This window comes from Nycticebus coucang, chromosome X (assembly GCF_027406575.1).
Source record: "Nycticebus coucang isolate mNycCou1 chromosome X, mNycCou1.pri, whole genome shotgun sequence".
NCBI lineage: Eukaryota > Metazoa > Chordata > Mammalia > Primates > Lorisidae > Nycticebus > Nycticebus coucang.
The window spans coordinates 2823250-2850478 of record NC_069804.1 but is presented as its reverse complement, the minus strand read 5'-3'; the positions used below and the strand labels follow the sequence as shown (position 1 = coordinate 2850478).

The 27229-nt window shown below is 41.5% G+C and overlaps 1 protein-coding gene across 2 annotated transcripts in view; it reads left to right on the top strand.

Moving 5' to 3' along the window:
• PRKX (protein kinase cAMP-dependent X-linked catalytic subunit) overlaps window positions 1-21095 on the top strand; it is a 109393-nt gene extending 88298 nt beyond the window's left edge. Inside the window, exon 9 of one of the 2 annotated variants that reach the window (XM_053580132.1) lies at window positions 20992-21095. The gene's annotated coding sequence lies outside the window, so the exon portion shown is untranslated. Of the gene's footprint in view, window positions 1-2672; window positions 7443-20991 lie in introns of those variants that run through there. The other variant, XM_053580131.1, reaches the window with a different exon arrangement.
• The last annotated feature ends 6134 nt before the right edge of the window (window positions 21096-27229 follow it).

The following is a 27229-nucleotide window of genomic DNA, read 5'->3' as shown; positions in this document are numbered from 1 at the left end:
GTTCCAGTTCTAAGAGGAAAAGCTTTGAGTTTTACTCCATTCAGTAAAATATTGGCTGTGGGTTTGTCATAGATAGCTTCAATCAGTTTTAGAAATGTGCCACCTATGCCTATACTCTTCAGTGTTCTAATTAGAAAAGGATGCTGGATTTTATCAAATGCTTTTTCTGCATCTATTGAGTTCCCAAGCATTTTCAAAAGTGTTTTTAGGCTGGGCACAGTGGTTCACTTCTGTATTCCCAGCATTTCAGAGGGCCAGAGTGGGAGGATCCCTTGAGGCCAGGACTTCCAGACCAGCCAGGGCAATAGAGCAAGACCCCACCTATACCAAAAAAAAAAAAAAATAGAAAAATTAGCACAGCATGCAAATGTGCACTTGTAGCCCCAGCTACTCTGAAGGTTGATGTGGAAGGACGGTTTGACCCCAAGAGATGGAGGTTGCAGTGAGCTGTGATGATGCCATTTCCTTTTAGCCAGGGAAACAGAAAGCCGAAGATAATAAAAATATTTTCAGTTTCCTTTTTGTTTAAAAAAAAAAAAATGAGCTGTGTGTGGTGGCTCACACCTGTAAATCCTAGCACTCTGGGAGGCCAAGGTGGGTAGATTGCTTGAGCTCAGGAGTTGGAGAGAGTGAAAACTCTCTATTGAAAATAGAATAAAATCCAGCAGGGTGTTGTGGGGGTGGGGCTCTGTAGTCTCAGGTACTCAGGAGGCTGAGGCAAGAAGATCACTTGAGCCCAAGAGTTTGAAGTTGCTGTGAGTTATGTCAGAGTACTCTTCCCCAGGGCGACAGAGTGAGATTCTCTCCAAAAAATATATATAAATAAATAAGTATATAAATAAGTAAGTCAATAAATAAACATAGCAGAGTATACCTTGTCTGAGATCTGCTGAGCGTAACTTGAGATGACCAAAAACATGATTTTGCTCACTTGATCGTCTTAAATGAGATCTTCTCCTCTATAACATCAAAACAAGAAAAGTATCCTGTGAAAGGAGAAAAGAAAATAGTGTCAGTCACACGTCATTGATGACAAGGTTTGCTTTTATTTTCTCATTCTGATTCCCATTCCCATAATCTTCCCAGCTGTGTAGAGTAGAAAGCTAATTAGTTAAGCACCGTTGGTGACTGATGCCGGATGTCACAACAGGGAAGCAGGGCGGGAGGGACCTGCCCACTGAGACAGATGTCCCCAAAGAAACCTCCATCATCTGCTGCTATTTCCATGTTTGTACCAAGAAATAAAGAAAAGAAAGAAATGGATAAAAGTTAAAATGATAGGGAAAAAAATGATAGAAGAATAGGTGTTCACGTCCGTGAAAAAATAATTTCTGTGTGTGGTTTAATCTCTTGGTATTCCTTGAACTCATTTATGGAGGCCAGTGGTTTGTGTTAACATGAGGGGATTCTAACTTTATGGGCATCTCATAGCACATGAATTCCACAACCTGTATTTTTTATTTTTTTTTTTAAATCGTAATATGTTTCCTGAAGCTGTTTACTTTTTTGTCATCATCATTTTCCTGGTCTACTCCATGGCTTCACATTTTGTCTGATTTCCCGTCACATTTTAGGAATGTGTCGATCTAAGAGATGTTTAAGGTGATGAAAAGTCTTGATTTGTTGTAGAATGAAGGACCTTTAATTGATAAGCAATGTGAGTAGGGTCTTTCCCTAATAAAGATCCATAAATGATGAAATTTCCTTACACAAAGAGCCTTTCCCCGTGATGGTTTTTGTCCGAGCTAGGTGATAAGGACACTCCACAAATAGTAATAAACTTTCCAAATGTGGGGTATAAATTCTCAGGAAATTCTGTGTAGATAGAATTTTTTTGCAGGTGGAATCACGTTCAATATGTAGGGGATCCCGGAAGTCTCCACGCAGGAGGAAAAGTGAAATGGTAGCTAAATATAACTTTATTTAAGAAGGTATTCCGGGCGGCGCCTGTGGCTCAAAGGGGTAGGGCGCCAGTCCCATATGCCGGAGGTGGCAGGTTCAAGCCCAGCCCTGGCCGAAAAGCACAAAAAAAAAAAAAAGAAGATATTCTTTACAAAGTATTTACAGAATATTCTCTCCAGGTGATTTCATAATGAATATTTTGTAAATAAAGGTTCACATTTTTCTCTATGCGTGGCAACTTGGGGGACACCCCATACTTGTGGGGGTGCCTTCGGATGAAATTCTTGATGAATCTTTGGAAATCAAGAGGTTGTTTCATGATCACATATTGCTTAGCATTTACTCAAATTTGAATTTTGTTCTCATCTTATAAAAACAAGAGGTAATGGTATTTTAATCTATTTCAGTCACTCAGTAAAAGTAACTTGCAGACCCAATGCAATAAAATATTTTCTGCCTTTCTGCAAGGGTCTCAAAATAGGGGTTTCATTTCAGTTTCATCACCTATTGGTGAATAAATTCATCTACTTATGGTTAAGAGTATTATGAGACATTTAAAATACCCTCCCATTTCTTTTTATAAGACAACCACTATTCCCCCATTAGAATTTGGGTTTGAAGATCTTTGCAAAAAGAATTGCAAAGGAAAGTTGTTGTTGTTGTAGCATATTAAGTGGAAATGATTATGTTATTACTAAGATGATGATGATGATAGAATCCCTGCAGTTATTTAGGAACTAACCAAATCCTTGGTCTTCATTTCCTGTTAGAATCAGGAAGATGAGAGTCAGCTCAGGATGAAGAACTTCACCTGTGCAGACGGGAAGAAATGTCGCTTGATGTGATAAAAACATTCCCTCGTTCATATACACACCCGTCGTCCGTATGTGTCTAAAAATCACTGGAGAAGGTGTTTGAAGTTCATGGACCTGGCATTATTTTAGCAACTGGAAAATCTATTGCACTGCTGGACGTTCTACTGTTTGCTTGTAGATTTTTATCTTCTCTTTTAGTGTGCGTTTTCCTACTGCAATTTCTCAGTTTTTTTTTTTTCCATAGACTGAACTTTTTAAGTTTGGGCTAGACTTGTGTGGTTATAATCACAAAACCTGTGTGTGAGCATGAGATTGTGTGTGTGTCCATCAAGAAGCAAATATCACAGAGGCACAGAAATTGTGCAGTGATGTAAATGTTCCTCCTTTGCAGAGTCTGTGTTTTTTTTAATGTTTCAATTTTTTTTTTTCCTCCAAAAATCTGTTCTATGGGGGACAAAATCTAAAAGGTGTGTTGTATGCATTTTTTTTGTTGTTTTGTTTTTATCATCTCCTACGCATGTTACAGTTGGGAGGAAGAAGATGTCGTTTGGAGATCTCCATGTAATATCTTTAATGTTTCCTACCTGGTAACTTGAGACCTTGAAAGAAGAGAGAAAGGGAAGAAGTGATGGGAGCGATTTTATTCCGTGAATTGCCAGGAGAATTGAAGTTGTTCAAGGAATGTACTATACCCAAGAAATCTTCTGTGTTACATTCAAAAATTTCATTTTGTGCAGGGTAATGACTAACTGGTTGAAGTCCTGTTGAGCAAAACCATGTCCTAAAGCTCACCAATAACTTATTTATTTTATATTTTATTTATTTTTATTTTTTTGGCAGAGTCTTGCTCTGTCACCCCAGGAAAGTGCAGAGATATCATCATGGTTCACAGCAACCTCAAATTTGGGGGCTCCAGAGATCCTCCTGTCTCAGCTTCCCAAGTAGCTGAGACTACAGGTGCCCACCACCACACTCAGCTAAATTTTATATTTTATTTTTTTGGAGAGTCAGGGTCTTACTATATTGCTTAGGCTGGTCTCTATCTTCTGGCCTCAAGTAATCCAATTGCTTTAGCCTCCTGACTATCTGGGACTGCAGGCACATGCCACCACGCCCGATGAATTTTTCTAGTTTTCTGTTTTATCCTACCTTGCTCTGGCTCCCCTTGGAACTCCTGGCCTCAAGTGCATCCTCCCACCTCGGCCCCCCAGAGTGCTGGGTTTACACATGTGAGTCAGTGCTCCGAACCAACAAATAACATTTCATATTGGCCCAGCGCCAAAGGACAACATTTGTGCAAAGATTTTCTTCTGCCTTTAGTTTTAGAGAGAGCATAAAAAAATGAACAATCTCTGTGATGTGAACATGTAGCAGAGTCAAAACGACCCTCAGTTACTTCTGACCTGTTTCATTTCTCCTTGGAAATGTTCTAAATTTACATCCATCCAATACTCTTCTTGAAAATCTTCTTGCTTGTGCTGAATAATGAGTGGGTGAGATTTTTTTTCTTGGGAGTTGATTGGGAGAATCCCCTGAGGAACATCCTCCAAATGTCCCCTCATCCTTGCCAAGGAGGGTTTGAGTTAATGAAAGCCTGATTGTTACTTTGCCAGGATGCATTTCTTGCTAAATGTAGATCTTTGCTGCAATGCATCTTAAACACGGATTATTACAGGGTCCTCCCCGGGGGTCTGGATTGCACATAACTTTTGCCTTGCCTTTCTGGTTCTAAACATGTCTGTGAAAATTGAAATAGGCTGCACTTTCTCTGTCTACTGTGACTCAGCTCAAACATGGCCCTGCTGACATCTGTTGGATATCTCCTCACGGCCCCCGACCCTGCAGAATAGCAACACGTCAAAGGAAATGCACCTGCCTGCCAGATTTGGCCAGAGTTCACCCTCAAAAAAGAAGGCAGTGAATGGCTTTGTGCATTTGAAGGCAGAGTGAAAACAACTTGCATCTTTAAAAGGTTTAAAAAAGAGAGGAGCAAAGCACCTGTCTTCCTCCCCTTATCATAAGTGACCTTTTCTTCATGTAGCATTCAGCTTAGTAGGCGACAGTGGTTAGAAGGAGCAGGTGGTGAGCCGTGCAAGTGTTTCTGCAGAACTGTATTTTCCCTGCACACGTCTCCACCACCGTGCTGTTTGCATTAAAAGTTATTGACCAAAACTGGCTACAAACACAGCATCTGATTTCGGAAATGTTTCATTGTTTGAATGTTTGAAGGTAAAATTGTGTACCAATATACACAGCTGCAAAGAAAAAACATAAGCCTCACACCCTCTGACAATAAAAATAAATTATTTTTGAGCCTTCTGCTTAAAAGGAAATAAGTAAATGAAACACCTTGTTTGAATATAATAAAAAAATTGTACATAGACGCGCTAGTCCATATGACTACTTTTAGCTTTTGTTTTTATTATCCAGGATTTAATATTGAGATGAAACATTAACATCAAGAAAGCTTGTAATGCATTGCCTTAATTTAGAAGACGTGTGTAGGGAAATCAAACGTGTGAAAGCCTTGATTCGCTTGTCCTTTGTGGACAAAATCATCAGCCTCCAGGCATGCAAAACAAATGAAAAATGAAATGGAACTCCAAGGAAACATAATGGAGTTAATCCCACTTTCCACCATCATGAACATTGCACTATCTCAGGTGTCAGAGGCGACATGTTAACTGTCCAGAATGCAACCATAAATTCAACGGCGTGATGTTATATGTAAAGACTAGTTTAATCAACATGAATCATTAACCTGGAACCATCACTGTGATGTCGCTTAAAAATACTTAGCCTTGATGGGTAGCCTGAAATTTTCATAGCAGTGGTCAAAAGCAATGACCAGGTGGGATGTTGGGGTTGGGGGGAAATTACAAAATTTGAATTTGAAAAAGAAATTGTAGATTTATCTTGTTTTATGCAACTTTCTGAGTTGGCAATACTTTCTGAAATTGGAAATACTATAGAAGAAATATCTTTAGGAAATGCCTATAGCACAAGAAGAAGAGGGGTATTCCAAATGGGGAATGTCTCCAGCCTGCTTCCATAGGAATTGATCGACCCAGAAAGGAAATAAAATCACAACTGGTGATTGTATAGGATTTCTAAGCACAGATTTGCATTAGTTCATTGTTAATTCCTTCATGATATAAATGTGCAGAAATTCTGCAGAGCATAACCATCTTCATGGCTGTGAGTGTGTGTGTCTCCTTGAAGGTGGGTGGGTGTGTTTTCACCAATTGTAACATCTCCATCAAGTTTGCTCTTTATCCCCTGGGCCATATGGCCCATAAGTCAAGATTTTTTTTTTCTTTTTTTTTTTGGCCGGGGACAGGTTTGAACCTGCCACCTCCAGCATATGGGACCGGCGCCCTACTCCTTGAGGCACAGGCGCCACCCATAAGTCAAGATTTTTGCTGTTGCTAGTAAGAACCCCCAGCATGAGAGTGGGATTGTGCAATGCACACCTTGAAAGTTCTGGAAGACCACATGCTTCATCCATGTTCAGGGATCACCTGCATGTGTCAGTAAATTTCTACCACTGTGCTCTCTTTCATTCTGTCCATCAATACTTGAAGAGTAAATCATATTAAATCCCTACGCGTTAAAAAAAAATCACCAGTCGAGCGTAAACAGTTGAATGGATGGATTGGCATGCATTTGACATCCCTATGTTTGACCCACGTTACCTCAAGGGTTTGGGACCACTTTAACTGTGAAACTGTGGCTTAATACTGTTAAAAAAAGACACCCCACAAAGCAATGTCTGTGGGTTCTTATCCCCTTACACTGCACAAACGTCACACAGGCATGTCAAAATCGTTGCTGACGTGACTGGGTTAGCCCTGTGGGAGATCACAACTGGTTGGGTTTTATTATTCCCAGCCTCTTTTGTGTTGGCATCGCCTTAGCACAATCCCCGGAGCCCTAGTTGCTCCAGCTGTAGACATTTGAACTGTGATGATCTTCTTCTCCCCCTGTTGAATACACCCAGCGTACATTCTGTATGCTTTCAACGAGTCTTAGGCACTGTTTTTTTTTCCTTGTGGCTGACAGAGGCCAAGAAGGGCCTCTCTGTAGTCCAAGGTGAGCAGTCATGTTTCCCTCAACAGAAACAAGAAGAGCAAAGAACAGGTGTCTCGATGCATTTGAATATCTCCTGCAGCATGAGTGCCTGTGAGTGTGTCTGTCTCCTGGAAGGTGGATGGGTGTGTTTTCACCGATTGTAACATTTCCATCGCGTTTGCTTTTTGTCCCCCGGCCTTGACTCCTACCAAACAGACCTTCCTCAACAAAAGGGGGAAGGGCTTTGAATGGTTTTCTATAATGCTGAGAAGTTCCTTTTGAGCCTTGATTTTTATCTTCTGCACTGTGCAAGTCTGTTCGTTAAGTAAAAGTTATTTGTTGTGTGTTTCCTTGTCCTGTGAGATTGGTTTCCAGCTCTGCACAATGGGCTTTTATTTTTTTTTCTTAGTGCCTAGGCGCTTCTGGGGCCCACGGGACTGCAGCGTGCGCGGTGGGGAGTGCCTTGGTGGGTCTTGTCATCGGGGAAAGCCGGATGCAGAAGCCTTTTTCTAACCCTGTCCATTTGTTGCACAATGGAGATCACTGTGATCTGTACATATATATATATCCTAGGAAAATTTTACTGCTGTCTAATTTATGTAATAATACTATTGATTCCAGGTTTGTTTAATAAAACTTTGTATCTTTTAAGAAGTCTGCTTCTTGCTCTTCTGTCTCCACATAAACTTGTGTTCCAATAAGGTTTTATTGACAAGAATGTGTTGAGGGCCACATGTGGCCCTCGGGGGAATAGCATTTGCTGACTCCCAGTGGAGGGTGTAACATTGACTTTGCAGATTGTGTTAAAAATTCATGCCCTTGGGTAGCGCTTGTGGCTCAAGGAGTAGGACGCCAGCCCTATATGCTGAGGGTGCAGGTTCAAACCCAGCCCCAGCCAATAAAAAACCCAAAAAACGAAAAAACCCCAAATTCATGTCCTCATCATCATAGTTTACTGCTTAATTCACTCACACAGCTTGACACCCAGGTCTCTGCGTTACCTTTGCAGCTTGTTGAAAACTTCTGCCTTCATCAAGTAAATCAACTGATAATTCATAATTTTTGATATTTCATGATGGAATATGACACAGTGGAGTGTCCAAAAAAATTTACTTGTGACCAAACTCATTTTAATTTACACTAATATATATACACACGCAGAGGGTCCCCCCAAAATAGACATTTTAAAAAAGGGAAAAAAACTATTATAATTGTACTGCTCACAGTATATACTGATCACCAAAATGTCGTATTGGAGGGCAGCGCTTGTGGCTCAAAGGAGTAGGGCGCCGGCCCCATATGCCGGAAGTGGTGGGTTCAAATTCAGCCCCGGCCAACAACAACAAAAAGAAAAAACTGCAAAAAAAAGAGTCGTATTGGAGCACCTCTTGTAATTGCAGAAGTGAAAAGTGACTTGAGGTTCAGCGCCTATAGCACAGTGATTATGGTGCCAGCCACATACACCCAGGTTGGCAGGTTTGAACCCGGCCCTGGCCAGCTAAACAACAATGACAACTGCAAGAAAAAAAATAGCTGGGCATTGTGGCAGGCGCCTGTAGTCCCAGCTACTTGGGAGGCTGAGGCAAGAGAATCGCTTAAGCCCAAGAGTTGGAGTTTGCTGTGAGCTGTGACGCCACAGCACTCTACCCAGGGCAACATAGTGAGATTCTGTCTCAAAAACAATAAATTAGCATATACACGGTATCAAATGTGTATAATTTGTGTTGGAAACATTCAGTAGGTTTCTTCTAGCTATTTGAAACTGTAATACGTTATTGTAAAGTACAACCATCTTTACTGTAAAGTAGAAGTTATTTGTTGTATTTATCTGTAACTTTGTCCTTTCTAGTAAACATCTTCCTCTGCTCTTACAGCATGTAGTATTCTCAGACTTCTATCCTGTCCTATTTTTCTTTTTTTTTTTTTGCCTTCAAGAGATCTTTTTTCTTTTTTTTTAGCTGCCACATGTCAAGAGTAAATGCAGTGTGTAACTTTCACTGTCTGTCTCTCTTCTTTCATTTAAATGGTGCCCACCTGTTCCACTCATGCTCCTATGAATGACAAGATTTCAGCCTTTTCCATGGCTTGGTAGTATTCCCCGGTGTCTGGATACCACATTTTCTTTGTGCATTCATTGGTTGCAAATTTATTTTAATGGTACGTTGCCTTCACAAAGTCCCCCGCGAGAGACCGTTTTCTACCCGTGCAAAGTGATAACGGAGCCAGTTTTAAAAGTTGTGATATAAAATCCCAAAGCTGGGTGGCGCCTATGGTCAAGGGGTAGGGCGCTGGCTCCATATATGGGAGGTGGCGGGTTCAAACCCAGCCCCTGGCCTATAACTGCGAAAAAAAAAAAATCCCAAAGCTGCAGATGCTGGCGAGGGTGTGCAGAAAAGGGCTTAAGCGATTGGGCTTAAGCGATTCTCTTGCCTCAGCCTCCCAAGTAGCTGGGACTACAGGCGCCCGCCACAACACCCATACTTACATACTGCTGGTGGGACTGCAAACTAATACAGCCTCTTTGGAAAGAAATGCGGAGAATCCTCAAGGAGCTAAAAGCAGAGCTTCCATTTAATCCTGCAATCTCATTACTAGACATGGACCCAGAAGAAAAAAAAAATCATTTTATGAGGACATTTGCAGTAGATGGTTTATCGAAGCTCAGTTCACAAGTCAGGAAGATGTGGCATCAACCCAAGTGCCCATCCACCTAGGAATGGATTAACTAGCTGTGGTCTATGCACACCATGTAATACTATTCAGCCATAAAAAGATGGAGACGTTACATCTTTTGTGTTAACCGGGATGGAGTTGGAGAACATGCTCCTTAGTAAAGCATCACAAGAATGGAAAAGCAAGAATCCAATGTACTCAGTACTAAAATGAAACCAGCAGACAAGCAGTTACCCACATGAGAGAAAAAATTAAACTCAAGCTTGGGGGACAGGGTTTAGGAGCGGAGGCAGGGGGATTGCTGAGCTCTCAGCTAATGGACACAGCGCAAGGGGTACGTAGCACGGCTCCTGGGTGAGGGGCTCAACTAGAACTTGTACTTTACCTAACAAATGGAAACCATGTAATCTAATTGTCTCTACCCTCATACTAAAGTGAAATTAAATTAAGTAGATATTTAAATAAATAAATACAAACCATCAAAGAAAGTGATTAAAAACCGTAACATGAGAGCTATCCACATAATCATTATTTTATTTTTCATTTTTTAATTATTATTATCATTTTTGGTTGTAGTTGTCATTGTCGTTTGGCAGGCCCAGGCTGGGTTCAAACTCGCCATCTCCGGTGTTGTGGCTGATGCCCTCGCTGCTGAGCTACGGGTGCCAAACCGTAACCATTTTTTAAATATACAGTACAGAGCTATTCATGTCATGCAGCTCAGCTACAAAAATGATACCTCTTACAGGAATAAAACTTTTACATCCGTTACATAGCAACAAACCCCTCCCCCAACCCCCAGGTTCTACTCTCGAAGTTTGCTCTTTGCTCCAAAAATTCAAGATTAGACAGAAGCCTGTACATCTGACTCTCTGCCTTTTATTCCAAAACGTTTTTTTTGTTGTTGTTGTTGTTCCCAAGGACGACACAGAGAACAGACCCGTGCTTTTGTATCTGGTTTCTACACGTCTAGCTCTTAGCCAGATGCAATTTCAGCTTTCACGGTCCCCATGGGGGCAATGTCTCAGAAACCCATTGGCCAAGAAACAATTCCTGGTAATGAATCAGGGTCTGTTCAAAGGCCGTGGAATAGGTGCGTGTTGGGAAATGGTGGGGGGAAGAATCTGCAAAAGGCAAGGTTTAAAACAAGTGATGTCACTCTAATATTAGTGGAGGAGGAACAAAGGCCATTTGGTCCATGGAGATTCAAGGGCTTGTCGTTACATTATACGGTGCTTATTTTTATGAAACTGATGAATAATGGCCCAAAAGTCTGACTGTCTAGAGAGAGGGGAAAAAGCTGGTGTTGGCAAGAAGGGAGGGCATCCAATATTTGTAAATCCCAACTTACACCTCAGAACTAGCCATTTCTCCATTTTCAATGTTGATGAATATCTCGTTTTTCTCTCTGTGTGTGTGTTATTTATTTTTGCTTTCTTTCTTTTTTGCACTTAACCCCACCCCAAACTTTTTTCTAAGGAATGTGGCTGATGGTGAGATCCAACGTGGCAAAGTTCTGCTTCTCAGAAACATAATCCTTTTTTATTTTATTTTTTTTGTAGAGACAGAGTCTCACTATGTCACCCATGGTAGAGTGTTGTGGCATCACACAGCTCACAGCAACCTCCAACTCCTGGGCTTAGGCGATTCTCTTGCCTCAGCCTCCCGAGTAGCTGGGACTACAGGCTCCTGCCACAACGCCCGGCTATTTTTTGTTGCAGTTTGCCCGGAGCTGGGTTTGAACTCGCCACCCTCAGTATTTGGGGCCAGCGCCCTACTCACTGAGCCACAGGCACCACCCATGAGAACATAATCTTAAAAATAATCAGGGCCTAACAAGAAATCCTCTAAAGCCCAGTGATTTGTTTTTTAGGTGTGCCATGAAAATTTTTAAAGATTGTTGATCAAATTATTTTCCAGAGACTTTCAAAGCTCAGTTAAGTATATATTCTTTTTTCAGTCTTTATTTATTAATTTTTTTTGATCAACATAATTTAAGTGTCATGGAAGTTTTACTGTGGGTTCAAGTGTGTTGTGAAATAAACAAGGTTTCCAGTGTTTTTGAAGCCCTAACTGTGGCCACAATAGGAAAGATACTGGGCCTATTTTACAGAACCTTCTGGGGGTGCCCCACACACAAACAGGTACATACCTAAAAGTAAAATAAAACAAGGCTACTTTACAATATTAACAGTGTAGAAATGGTGTTATCAAATAAGCTATCAATATTATTAGTGTGGAGCCCTGTTTGGTTTCAAATTTTTTTTTAGAGACCGAGTTTCACTTTATCGCCTTCAGTAGAGTGATGTGGTGTCACAGCTCACAGCAACCTCCAGCTCTTGGGCTTAGGTGATTCTCTTGCCTCAGCCTCCCAAGTAGCTGGGACTACAGGCGCCCACCACAATGCCTGGCTATTTTTTTGTTGAAGTTTGGCCAAGGCCGGGTTTGAACCTACCACCCTCAGTATATGGGGCTGGTGCCCTACTCACTGAGCCACAGGCGCTGCCCTCAATTTTTTTTTTTAATAATAGTAGAGCCCTACACGGTTAAATCCATGATGTTCTCTCATGTTCGAAAGCCACTTTTTTTTATAGAAAACATATGGTTTGCATCTTTTTGCTTTTTCACATTAAATTTGAAGTCCATACTGGTGATTTCTTGAGGAACTGACCACCACGTTAGATTTAAGAGGAAACGTGTAGCTTTCTTTTTCATAACATGTGTGAATTAGAACACTGAATTTTTTTTTTTCCGTTTGCGATGTCTAGGCACATAGAGCTGCCTAGATCATACTTGGTTTCTTTTTTATAGTACATTTATTAGTGTTCTTTCATTACGTGAGTATGATTTTCTGTTCTCTGGTCCCTGTGCCTGGACTTTCTGTAAATTTGTCCATTGACAGAATGTTGGTCCAGCTTTTGGGAGCTGTTTTGGTTTTACAACTGCTGGCCCAGAGTGCCATTGCCACGACAGGTTGTATTCCTTTTTATGAGCTACTTTGGACTTTTCCTTCCTAATGGTTGTGGACTAGCCATGTCGGCTCTTGGCAGCCAGTGGCTATGGGACCAGCCCGTTTGCGAGCCTGCTGGGAGACAGGGATAGATGGGCGCATTCTGGACACATCTGCCTGTTCTCTTTTCAAAGGGGAAGGAGGCTGTGCTAGTGGAATGTCACATGTCCAACTCTGAAGTATTTCAAATCTGACTTTTTTTAATTCATTTTTTTTGCATTTTTAATTAAATCATAACTGTGTACATCGATGCATTTATGGGGTTCAGGGTACTGCTTTGATACACAATGTGAAATGCTTACATTGAACTAAATAACACATCCATCACAATTATACTCTTTTCTTAATAGTTTTGAAATGTACCATTGCATCATGCACATTAGGTGAGGTCCCCCCAAATGCCCTCCCTTCTCCCCCCTCCACCTCCCTTCTCTCTCCTCTTTTTTCTTTCTTTGTTGTAGGTGATTAAAAAAATTTTTTTTATTAAATAATAACTGTGTACATTGATGCATTTATGGGGTTCAAGGTACTGCTTTGATATACAATGTGAAATGCTTACATTGAACTAAGTAACACATCCATCACAATTATACTCTTTCCTTAATAGTTTTGAAATGTGCCATTGCATCATGCACGTTAGGTGAGGTCCCCCCAAATGCCCTCCCTCCTCCCATATCCCCTCTCCCCTCTCCTCTCTGTCCTCTTCCCTTCTACTTTCTGGACTATAGTTATGTTTTGCCGTTTGTGTGAGTGTGTAGGTGATTATATATTGATTTCATAGTAGTATTGAGTACATTGGATACTTTTTTCCCCCATTCTTGAGATACTTCACTAAGAAGAATATGTTCCAGCTCCATCCAGGTAAACATAAAAGATGTGAAGTCTCCATCTTTTTTATGACTGCATAATATTCCATGCTGTACATATATCACAATTTGTTAATCCATTTATGGGTGCATGGGCACTTGGGCTGTGTCCAGAGTTTCACTATGTCACCCTCTGTAGAGTACTGTTCTGTCATAGCTCACAGCAACCTTCAACTCTTTTTTTGGTTTTTTTTTTGGCCGGGGCTGGGTTTGAACCCGCCACCTCTGGCATATGGGACCGGCGCCCTACTCCTTGAGCCACAGGCGCCACCCAAGCGATTCTTTTGTCTCTGCCTCCCAAGTAGCTGGGACTACAGGCACGCACCATAACGCCCAACTGTTTTTTGGTTGCAATTGTCATTGTTGTTTAGCAGCCCCAGGCCAGGTTCAAACCCGCCAGCCTCGGTGTATGTGGCTAGCGTCAAAACCACTGTGCTGTGGGTTCTGAGCCTCAAATCTGACTCTTAGTTTTGTGTCTTATGGATTCAAGAACATACAGAAGACCCTGCCGTTTGAACCATCAACCTAGATCTTAATTTCCTACTTGTATTTTCTTACCCTTAGCCTCATTTCTCTGGGCTCTCACATTTTATTCCCTTTTATCTTCACTGAAGGTTGGCTTTATTTTCCACTTTTTAAAAACATCCTTTAAGTAGAAAGCCATCTTCATTCCGGGCTCTGAATATAGTAGTCAACTCCCTCTTTCTACATCCGGAAAATGAATTTTGATGGTTTAACATTAAAAAAAAAAAAAAAAAAGAAAGAAAGAAAAGAAACATATTTTCGAGACACGTGGTTGTCCCTCAAAATATTTTAAATAATTATTCAAATAAAAAAGATTATAATATGTGCATGTTGTAATGTTTTGCATTGTAAATATTTATAATAATGCAAATAAACCTTAGCTATAGTCCAGAATTAAAAGCTACGAAATCACGTATACATGTAAGCTACTATAAATATCTACTTTGGTCATTATTATGTGGTCTTAATAATTCTATTAAAATATATGAAACTAACCAGAAATGCGGGTTTTGTATTGTTTTTCTCAATTGCTTGTACACTTATAAAATATTCCTGGTTCATATTTGTGCTAACCTTATAAAAAAAATAGTTAGACTTATTCGATTCTACACTTTATCCCTAGATCTGCCAATAAGGCTACCTTGCTAAGGTCCACAGGTCGTTTGGGGGCTTCCATGGGGGGGGTCTTCCTTACCCCAGAACAGCTGCCTTGCCAATGCTTTACTTTCCTCCACAGGGAAAAACACATCCCTCGCATAACCACAGTCAGTATTCAGAAGGCAATACTTGAAGAAAAGCAGTGACACAAAGACACACACGTCCTTAATCATCACATTTTATCCCTACAGCAGCCTGTCCCAGCCTCAGCACTGCTGACATTTGGGGATGGGAGACTCTCCGTGGTGGGGTGTCCTGTGCATTGTAAGCTGCTGAACAGCATCCCTGGCACCCACCTGACACATTAAAGTAGCGAATCCCCTCCCTGGTCATGATAGGGAAAAATGCCTGAAGACATCTACAGCTGTGCTCTGCGGGTGAAATGATTCTTAATTGCAGAACAGAGCCCCAGATGATGGATGGATGGATGGATAGGTAAATAAATGAATGTACAGAGATGGTAGATTGATAAATGGATAGATAGATGATAGATTGATATATAGATGATAGACGGATAGGTAGAAGATAGATATGGATAGATAGATTACAGATGGGTAGATGATACATAGATGATGGATGGATAGATGATAGATAGATGATAAATGATAGATTGATAGATGAAAGATGATAGATGCATAGGTAGATGATGGATGGATGAATAGATTGATAGATGATAGATGAATAGATAGATGATAGATATATAGATGATAGATGGATAGGTGGAAGATAGATTAAAAGATAGATTAGTAGACACATGATAGATGGATAGATAGATGATGCACATATGATGGACAGATAGATGGATAGATGATGGATGAAAGATAGTTGATGGATGGATGGATGGATAGATGATAGATGGATAGGTGATAGATGGATAGGTAGAAGATAGATAGATATAGATAGATAGATAGACTGGATGGATAGATGGATGGATGGGTGGATAGATAGACAGATACATAGATAGACTGGATGGATAGATGGATGGATGGATGGATGGATGGATGGATAGATAGATAGATAGATAGATAGATAGACTGAATGGATAGATGGATGGATGGAAGGGTGGATAGATAGATACATAGATAGATAGACTGGATGGATAGATGGATGGATAGATAGATAGATAGATAGATAGATAGATAGATAGATAGATAGATAGATAGATAGATAATAGATAGATAGACAGACAGACTGGATGGATAGATGGATGGATGGATGGATGGATGGATGGATAGATACATAGATAGATAGATAGGTAGACTGGATGGATGGATGGATGGATAGGTAGATAGTTGGATAGATGATAGATGAAAGATGATAGATGGATAGGTAGATGGTAGATAGATAGATATAGATGAAAGATGGGTTGATAGATGGACAGATTGATAGATGAAAGATGGATGGATAGATAGGTGAAAGATAGATGATAGATACATGGATAGAGAGAGGAAAGATAGATGATAGATTATATAGGGACAGATGATAGGTGGATAGATAGATATATGATAGATTGGTAGATATAGGTAAATGATGGTTGGATAGATGATTTATGGATGAATAGATGGTTGACCACTACATAGATCCATAGGTAAATAGATAATAGATGACAGATGAAAGACCCATGATAAATATAGATAGAAGGTGAGTGGATAAAGACAAATAAGATAATAGGTAAACAGATGAGAGGTTGGTGGATGATAGGCATTGATAAACAATGGATGGAGTCAGGCATAGATGGATGATAGACACGGAAGCAGGTGGACAATTGGCAGATACAGAGATGGATGGAGGGATAATGGATGGATGGATACCTAGCTAGACAGACGTAGATAACAAATGGTTAGGTGGACTATCTCATGCCGAGGCACATGTTTTATTAGTCTCAGTACCACTGACCTCTGAAGCTGGAGAGCTCTCTGGGGCTGCACCTGTGTGCACCGTGGGCGTTGAGTTCTCTTGATGCCAATTTCTCTCCTCAACTCCCACCATAATGGCGACAACTCAAAATGTCTCCACACATCGCCAAAAAGTGTTCTTGGGGAGGATGGGGTGGGGCAAATATCCCTTCCTTGAAAACAAACGTCTGAAAAAATATTTAAATATTGGAGACCATCTGGGAGACACTATCAAAGAATGCAAGACAGAGAGAGTCCGACTTGAATAGCCACCTTCATTTAAGCTTTTGCAGCAAGAACGCCCTTCATGCCAAAGCAAAATCCTCCGTCAAGAGTCATCCTGGAATTTTGCAGTTTTTGGCCAAGGCTGGGTTTGAACTCACCACCTCCACTACTCCTTTGAGCCACAGGTGCCCACCCAGCATCCTGGAATTTTGAAAACCACAGCATGTCACACCACCCCTACGAGCTCTTCAGCCTTTCCTTTGATGAGATTACAACCACCAGGTAGAAGACCTACAAACACATTCCACAAAAATTATTAAAAACCATTTTTCACCATTTCTTCAACTTCTGACCTTTCTGGCTAGTGGCATGGTAAAGAGTTCTCACGTGCTCTTAGACTGTGAATGTCAAATAAAACTTTTACTCACTCTATTTTTTCATTTAGTGCCCAGTTTAAATTCCATTTTACAGTCTGCGTGTCAACGTTTGGACTCATGTTAGCCGATGACGGTCTGACCTAGTTCAGTAACGTCCAAAAATAAATTAACACAAGTTCTAAAATACCTTATGATCTGTCTTGCCAAGCATTGTGAATAATAGTGAGGTCACAGTGTGTTTTATTTTGCCTTAATAAAAGGTAAAACCAAGGTTCCACTATCACAGCACATGGCAGCCTCCAATTCCTGGGCTCAAGAGACCCTTTTGCTACATCTACCTGAGTGGTTCAGAACGCAGAAACAAACTCATACCCTGGTAAACTTATTTTTTTAATTCTTTGTAAAGATGGAATCTCACTGTGTTGCCCAGGGTGTTCTCAAACTCCTGGTCCCAGGAGTTCTTCCCCTGCTATCTCTGAAAGTGCTGGGATTACCGTTGTCAACCACTGCGCCCAGCCATGTTGCTCAATTTTATATCTGCAGCAACAGTTTACGTACAATGGGATGATTGCGTTTATTGGTTTGTTTTGCTCTTTTGCGTTAAAAAGTACTAGAAAACAAACTGATAACAAGACATAAAACGGGCTGAGAAAAGACATAAAAAACATAACCATTGGGTGGCGCCTGTGGCTCAAGGCCTAGGGTGCCGGCCCCATATGCTGGAGGTGGTGGGTTCAAACCCAGCCCTGGTCAAAGACTGCAAAAAACAAACAAACAAACAAAAAAAGAAAAACATAACCACAGAGCGTCCTATGTTTGAAACAATAAACAGCACTTAAAAAAAATATGGAAGCCTTTTATTTTGGGTGAGGGAAGGAAGTTATTTCTAAGACGTGGATAATGTGAAAAATTGATTTGCTGTCAAGTCCAGTGTGAGTGTTGTTAGGTAAAAACGAAACAGGTGGGGGAACTACAATTTTTTAAATGTACGTTCATGGACCAAAACAGATGGCAAAGCTCTAAAAACAGACCCACTGAACAGGTGACAACAGGGAAATTGAAGAAGATGGTGAAGGGGGTGGCGCTCATGGCTCAGTGAGTAAGGTGCCGGCCCCATATACCGAGGGTGGTAGGTTCAAACCCAGCCCCGGCCAAACTGCAACAAAAAAATAGCCATGAGTTGTGGTGGGCGCCTGTAGTCCCAGCTGCTCAGGAGGCTGAGGCAAGAGAATCACCTAAGCCCGAGAGCTGGAGGTTGCTGTGAGCTGTGACACCACGCAGGGTGACAAAGTGAGACTCTGTCTCTTAAAAAAAAAAAAAAAAAGAAGAAGAAGATGGTGAAGTATACATTTTGATTCATGAATCTCTTTATTATTTGGTTTTGATGACAAAGCTAAAATAAATACTTCCAACATTATGTGAAATGCCCTTAATATGTAAGCGACTGATTTCATCAGCTAAGCCCCACCTCATGCCTCATCAGCAGTGGCATTAAATTCTCCCAAGAGCACAGCCCCTGCTATAAACTGTGCATTTGAGGGATCTGGGTTACACGCACCTTGTAAGAAATGAAAACTGATGAGTTGAGGTGCAGATGTAAGGTGCTTGGGTCGTCCCCCAACTACCCTCCCCCTCCAGCCTGCAGTGCCAAAAAAAGGTTGTGCACCACTGTTTCCACTTGTCTGTTTCTTGAAATAGCAGAATCTGGCTTCTTACTCATACATTTATACTATTCATTTAGCCCATGATAGCTGAGTTAGAACAGATTCCTAATTTTTAGCATACTCTGTCATGCACATTTGGCTGGGGAGTTGCAAACATCTGCCAGGCATTATAATCTCATGTGCCAAAGGAAGAATTGAGCAAAGGGTAAATCAGAATTCTTAGAAATAGGTATAGGGCTCCTTTTAAAACAAAATAATTGGAAACTGAGTATTCTTCAAAGAATTCAGCCCCAATCATTATGGATTCCAAGAAGTACAAAATTGGAACGTTTTGCTGTACAGCCAAGTAATTGTGGGTTAGCGAGAGTGATTATACTTTCAAGTTTGGCTCACTTTTAAAGGCATAATAATAATAACTATTATTTTTTGAGACCGAGGCTCCCTCCGTCTCCTTGGGTGGAGTGCTGTGGCGTCATCTTCGCTCACAGCAACCTCAAACTCCTGGGTTCAAGGGATCTTTCTGCCTCAGCCTCCAAGGTAGCTTGGGACTACAGGCACCTGTCAACCACGCCCAGCTAGTTTTTTCTGTTTTTATTTTTATTATTAGTACCTAAAATTTATATATTTATTTGTTTTTAATTAATGAATTATAAAATTTAGATGAATATGATGATACAAAGATTAGGTTTGTTTATTCATGTATTTTTGGTAGAGATGGGGTCTGACTCTTGCTCAGTCTGGTCTCCAGCTCCTGAGCTCAAGTGATCCACTTTCCTCGGCCTCCCAGCGTGCTGGGGTTCCAGGAGTGAACCACTGTGACTGGCATAAAGTCACCATTATTATCACTACATGTTTTCATGCTTTCTTTTTTTTTAAAAATCAGACCTATCACATGTAAGGTCTGTTTATTATTTCATTAATGCCTCGGGCCAGATTGTATTAGAATCGATCTCAGAGTTGTAATGTGGCACCTGAAAAACCCAAATCTGTCTTCATTTCATTTCAGAAAGTCTAGGAAGTTAAACACAACCTTTCATTTCAAAAGTACATTTTAATACCATACCAAGGCTTCACTCAAATGTGTAAAAGACACGTTCTTCACCTCAGAGGATTCAAATGGCTGAAGGCTGTATTCTAAAAGTGAGAAGTTCTTCTGTGTTTAGTTACCAGTGATTGGTATGGACTTTTAATTTTTCTTCGTTTTTTTATTTTTTTTCTATTTTTTGAGACAATCTCAAGCTGCCCACCCCAGATAGACTGCCGTGGCATCATACCTGACAGCAATCTCCAACTTGGGCTCAGTTTTTCTATTTTTAGTAGAGACAGAGTCTCAGTTTTGCTCAGGCTGATCTTGAACTCGTGAATTCAAGCAATCCACCTGCCTCAGCCTCCCAGAGTGCTGGGATTACAGGAGTGAGCCACCACACCTGGCTTTTTTTTTTTTTTTTTTTGCAGTTTTTGGCCGGGGCAGGGTTTGAACCTACCACCTCCGGTATATGGGGCTGGGCCCCTACTCCTTTGAGCCACAGGCACCGCCCCCCCGTTTTTTTTTGAGACAGGGTCTCACTCTGTCACCCTGGGTAGAGTGCTGTGGTGTCATCATATCTCACAGCAATCTCAAACTCTTGGGCTCAAGCAATCTTCTTGCCTCAGGCTCCCAACTAGCTGGGACTACAGGTGCCCGCCATGACACTTGGCCATTTTAGAAAACGAGTCCTGCTCTTACTCAGGCTGGTCTCAAACTCGTCAGCTAAAGCAATGTACCAGCCTCTGCTTTCCAGAGTGCTGGGATTGCAGGTGTGAGCCACCACCCTCAGCCCAAGCAATGTTAATGTAAGTGTATCCAGGGCAATGTTTAGGATAAGTGTATCCCGAGTAAAGTTTAGTCTAAGCGTATCCCACACAGTATTTGGGTCTTACTTGGTGGGTATCCTGTATTTGTTGTTTGCTAAACCAACAAGCTGATAGAAAGGGCACGGTTGCAAATTGTCAGTGACAAAAGGAATAATCACCTCGTTCTCTCCATATGCTTTTACTAACACAGAAGTCTAAACAGGGCTGACTTAAAGAAAACAAATGTTGGCAAATAGGAGAAGCCTCCATTCATTACAGCGAAGGGATTGTCTAAGACAAGCTATGCTTTCAAATAGTTGGAAAGGTCACAGCGAAAGTTGATCTGCCCAGCATGCCCCAATAGTTATTTGCTAACAATGTAATAGTCTCCCCTGGTTGGGGTTTTATCCCAAATTGGCAAAACGCCTTCCTGTTGGAGAGAAGAATGATGTTGAACTACTTTTGTGTTTTTTTTCAGGGCTGGACGATAATTCAGGGAGCCCGTTGTCTGCAAATACATGATCCTGTCCGTGAGAAATGATTTCAACCTATGTCGAGTAATTCCTGCAAGGTGAGTCATTATTAGTCAAGTTTTTATATTCTTATGAATTTGGATTCTCATATTTCATCCTGCAGAGGGTTTAAATGTTACTTTGCCTTAATAAAAAATAAACACAAGGTTCCCTGTTGTTATCTTTAAGGCTTTATAACAATAAGTACACAGTTCTTTCCTGCTCACGTTATATTTATACAGGTGGAGTTTATTTCGTTGGGCGAAGGAAAATATTTTGAATCAATAAACTGAATGGCTTTCGATGTTATTTGTGACATGTTGTTTTGGTGAAACAATGGCCTAGCAAGCCTCCGTCGAAGTTTAATTTGTGTTGCCAAGAGGGGAGGGATGCATCACCACTAAATGAAGTTTCTGTTTTTATTTATTTTTTTCTTCGAAAGAAACACTGAACACAGTAGCTGGAAAAATGACAGGTGTGACATAGCAATGATTCCTTCGAGATGCAGAAAATGTGTGGTGTGTGCCCTGTCTGTAAAATAATTACAAGAAATGAAAGTGCGAGAATTCTTGAGGCTTACAGGGCAACAGAATTTTATATTGAGATTCAAGAACAAAGAGCCAGAATCACATGATGGAAAGAAGAAATTTCACTTACCCTTACTGGTGGGAAGCTTGGCAGATAAAATTCCCTTTCACACATTCAAGACATCAACCCCTATGCCCAGGGGTGGACCCTGCTGGGTTACCTGGGTAAGATTTTGGGTTATAATTCACCTACCGAAATTCCATGTCGGAGTGGAGGGAAATGGGTTTAATGCCAATTCTCTCTTCTCTTCTCTCTCACGGAGGCATACCGATCTCACGCTCTGACTCACCCCAAAAGAATCCTTCTTAATTAGATTACAGCAGTTCTGATCCTGTGGGTTGAGACCCTTTTGCTCAATTTGTAACAACAGGGCAATTAGGAAGGTTGAGAAACACTGAAAGAGGAGCCGTGAATTCTTTCCACACACCCCTGCCCTGCCCCCAGTTAGAATGGCTTTTATTAAAAAGTCCTGCAATAACAGGTGTTGGTGTGGGAAGCTGGAATTCTTGATGACGGTGTCAGCCCTCGTCTTGGGGACCTCAGATAGGTGCTACTTCTGGAGGAGAGGACGTCACGTTTTAGAGTGTTGATGTTAGGGTACTATAGTTTCCAGCGGGTCATAGAAGCACCAGTTATTGTCTTTTCACCAATTTTTGGAGTAATCACAGGCTCCCTCAATGTGGATCAAAAAGGGATCAAGCAAGAGATGGAAGAAGCACGGAAAGATGGTGGATGGTTTGGGGAAACAGAGCCAGAGACTCATGGGCTGGAGACAGGCAGGTGCAGGGACAGAGGGATGGGCAGAAGGGGGACGTGAGCTGCAGGTGTGGCCGCGTCCACCCTGCCCTGATTTCAGGGACTCTGTCTCCTGCTGTATTTTCTTTCTTTCTTTTTTTTTTTTTTTTCCTGTTTCTTTAAGGTGATGTGACTGCGGCTGGGGCCCTGCCTAAAATAGATGCTGGCCAAAGCCTCTGTGCTGGGGAAGATGATAACTCATGTCTACCTTTCTGTAAACTGTGCAGCGTAAGGGAGAGTGTGGCATAGTGTAGCATTTGCTCCGGTTCAATATCTTGGTAGCATGATGGCATAGCCTCAGAACAGACTGCCAAAACTAAATAAACCTATGTTTGACTCATATTTCAGTAAAAGTGCATATATTCATTCTTTCTTTTCTTCCTTTCTTCCCTCCCTTCTTTCCTCTCTTTCTTCTTTCCTTCCTCTTTTTTCTCTCTGCCTCCCTCCCTTCCCCTTCCTTCCTTCCTTCCTTCTTTCCTTCCTTCCTTCCTTTCCCTTCCTTTCCCTCCCTTCCTTCCTTCCTTCCTTCCTTCCTTCCTTCCTTCCTTCCTTCCTTCTTTTCTTCCTTCCTTCCTTTCCCTTCCTTTCCCTCCCTCCCTCCCTCCCTCCCTTCCTTCCTTCCTTCCCTCCCTCCCTTCCCTCCCTCCCTCCCTTCCCTCCCTCCCTCCCTCCCTCCCTCCCTCCCTCCCTCCCTCCCTCCCTCCTCCTTCCTTCCTTCCTTCCTTCCTTCCTTCCTTCCTTCCTTCCTTCCTTCCTTCCTTCCTTCCTTCCTTCTTTCCTTCCTTCCTTCCTTTCCCTTCATTTCCCTCCCTCCCTTCCTTCCTTCCTTCCTTCCTTCCTTCCTTCCTTCCTTCCTTCCTTCCTTCCTTCCCTCCCTCCCTCCCTCTCCCTCCCTCCCTCACACCTGTAATCTCAGTGCTTTCAGAGGCTGAAGCAGGAGGGCTTATTGAGGCCAGGAGTTTGAGACCAGGCTGGGCAATAGAGTGAGGCCCTGTTTGTATAAAAAAAATTAAAAGTTAGGCAGTTGTGGTGGCACACATCTGTAGTCTCAGGTACTCAGGAGGCCAAGACAGAAGATCACTTGAGGCTAGGCGTGTGAGCTATGATGATGCCACTGCACTGCAGCCTGGGCCACAGAGTGATACTCCATCTTGAAAAAGAAGAGGAGGAAGAGGAAGAGGAAAAGGAAGGAAGGAAGGAGAAGGAAGGAAGGAAGGAAGGAAGGAAGGAAGGAAAGAAAGAAAGAAAGAAAGAAAGAAAGAAAGAAAGAAAGAAAGAAAGAAAGAAAGAAAGAAAGAAAGAAAGAAAGAAAGAAAGAAAGAAAGAAAGACTCATCTGCATATAAACTTTTGGGTCATATAATCATTTTGTAGGAACTCAGGCAAGAATGAAAAAGATAATTCCCTCTTAAGTCAATATATAATGTGATGCAGCACCATTTAAGATACTGATTCATTACTAATTGTAACAACCTGTGAAACTAATTCTAAAAAATATGTGTGTGTGTGTATATATGTGAACACTATCTATAAATACACACACACATATGTTTTTTAGAATCAGTTTTACAGGTTGTTACAATTAGTAAAGAATCAGTATCTTAAATGGATATATACATATATATATATTCCATAAAGTTCATGTGCAATTTAAAATGCTTTTCTATTTTAAATTGGGCATAATTATGGGCACCCTGTATATATATGAAAAATACAAATATATAAGTCGTTGGGGAAACATAAATTCGATCATGTGACTCTGTCCCATAAATATTGTGATGTGGTTAAATATCAAAGTGTCAAGAAAGGGATGTTAGTGGCTGTGAAGGTGTCTAACAGAAAAACACAACAGGTGGACCATTCGCAGTTAGTGCCTTGTCTGTAGGAATAATCGGGCATCACACACGAATATGGGAAAGAAAGATGTGTTTAAAGGATGGCCCTGGGGAAATGCATTCTGTGCATGAAGAAAAATAAATCTGAGTCTGTGTTTTCACCAGCTACAAACATCATCTCCAGAAGGATTACAGACCTAAGTAACATGAACGCATGAAGCCGGTAAAAGAAAAAAGGAACAAAGAAGAATGTGGTTCCGGCTGTAGGGGGTGGGTAAAGATTTCTTTAGCAAGATCCTAGAAGCCTAAATTGTAGATAAGAAACTGAAAAATTTCAGAACATTAAAATTAAGACTTTCGGGCGGTGCCTGTGGCTCAGTCGGTAAGGCGCCGGCCCCATATACCGAGGGTGGCGGGTTCAAACCTGGCCCCGGCTGAACTGCAACCAAAAAATAGCCGGGCATTGTGGCGGGCACCTGTAGTCCCAGCTACTCGGGAGGCTGAGGCAAGAGAATCGCTTAAGCCCAGGAGTTGGAGGTTGCTGTGAGCTGTGTGATGCTACGGCACTCTATGGAGGGCCATAAAGTGAGACTCTGTCTCTACAAAAAAAAAAAAAACAACAAAAAACAAAAACAAAAACAAAAAAATTAAGACTTTCTTTCCAAGGGGTGCCCAACCTGTGGCCTGCACTCAGATTAGATGAGGACTGGTTTTGCTTATCTGTGGTGTCAGATATGGTGAAAATTATGCATGGACCTATTTCTTGACTCATCAGCTTTTGGTAGTGTTTCTGCATTTACTGTGTGACCCAAGACAGCTTTTCTTCCAGTGTGCGGCAAAGAAGCCAAAAGGTTGGACGTCCCTGAATAGTAGCAGTTATTTGTAACACCCGAACACCAAAAACAAAACAAAACAAAACTCCCCACAAAAATAGAATTATTATCTCGAACATACCTAGGACTTCTACAAGTTAACAAGAAAAAAGAACACGCTAAGTCATGGAAGAAGCCCAAGTGTCCATCGACCCACGAATGGACTAGCAAATTGTGGTACATGTATACCATGGAATATTATGCAGCCTTAAAGAAAGATGGAGACTTTACCTCTTTCACGTTTACATGGATGGAGCTGGAACATATTAGCTGGAACATATTGGAGCTTAGCAAAGTATCTCAGGAATGGAAGAAAAAGTATCCAATGTACTCAGCCCTACTATGAAGCTAAATTATAGCTTTCTCATGAAGGCTATAACCCAACTATAGCCCAAGACTATGAGGAAAGGGCCAAGGAAGGGGATGGGAGGGGGGAGGTTAGGGTGGAGGGAGGGTAATGGGTGGGGCCACACCTACGGTGCATCTTAGAATGGGTACAGGCAAAACTTACTAAAGGCAGAATACAAATGTCTACATACAATAAGAAAATGCCATGAAGGCTACGTTGAACAGTTTGATGAGAATATTTCAGATTGTATATGAAACCAGCACATTGTACCCCTTGATTGCACTAATGTACACAGCTATGATTTAACAATAATAATAAAAAAAAAACACAAGTGCCATGGTGTGGGGAAGAAAAAGCAATGAATAGCCAATGCAGAAAGGAAGGAACTAAGGAAGGGAGGAAGGGAGGGAAAGAAGGAAGGAAGGAAAAAAGGAAGGAGGGAGGGAGGTCAAGAAAGAAGGAAGGAAGGAAGGAAGGAAGGAGAGAGAGGAAGGAAGGAAGGAAGGAAGGAAGGAAGGAAGGAAGGAAGGAAAAAAGAAAGAAAGGAAGGAAGGAAGGAAAAAGAAAAGTAAGCCCTATTAATAAAAAAATAATATACTGGTCAAAGAATTACAAATTAAATTGACAGAGAGAGACGTTTTTGGTTCCCATAAATATTGCAAGCTCTATAAATCAAGAATACACCTGGCATTCTCGAGAGTATGAAAAGACCGTCATTTTTCTGCTGAGATGGTAAAGGTTGATACCAGACTACCCTTCTCAAGAGCGCCCTGTTCACACACCTTAGATTTCCCCTCGATAAAGTGTACAGGCCGTGCTGCAGAGGTTTGTGAGCGGACAACCACAGGCTATTTTGGCATGGTTCTGGGAGGACTTCCAGGTGGATTTAGGAAGGAATCAGCCCAGCAGCTCGTAAAACGTGGCAGAAAATTGTCATCGCTGGGTCTTAAAAACATTTGGTGGAGGGAGAGATGTTAAGGCAAAGAACGATATTTATAGCACGAGGCCACATGGGCAAATAAAAAGCATACACACTTAGAAAACAACAGGATATATGGAGCAGACCTCAGGCGTCCTGAAGGACCATGTGTCCAACAGATTTGCCAGGGAGCTGAGGGCTGGTGGGACCAGTTTCTTCTTCCCTGGCTGCAGCAGGAAGAAATAAATTAACAAGAGGAAGGTCTGACCCAGGGGGATGGTGACTGTGCTTTGCAAACACGATCAACTCAAGCAAGAGACCAAAAGATAAGGACAGAACTGCATGAAAAACTAGAATGTAGCCAGGTCAGCGCAAAAGCGAGGGGAAAAGAATAGAGTCAATTATTCACCGGAGGTAGGTTGCGATATAGATCTCGTAAAAGCTTTAGCGACTGTGGTTATGTGCAGCATTTGGTGCTGGATAATTCCTCGTCGTGGGGGAACTATCCTCTACTTTGTAAGGTCCTGGGCTCTATTCACGAGATGCCAGCAGCTGCACCCCCGTTGTGGCCTGTCCTCTGCCAGGGGTGGACAGGGAATCTTTCCCATGGACAACCACAGATTGAGGAAAAATTCAGACATCATGGATTTTCCTCAGGCAGGAGATGGAAGGCTTGGGTTTCGGTCTTAGGTATCTTACCAAAAAACACTTGGGATTTTATCATGGGTCATCTTTAGAGTTCAAGAAGGGACTGCATCTCATCGGATGAGAATTGACAGGTGTTTTCTGAGTGCTTTGAGCTCATTGGACATCAACTTTCCCTTTATTGCCCAAATAACAGAACTGA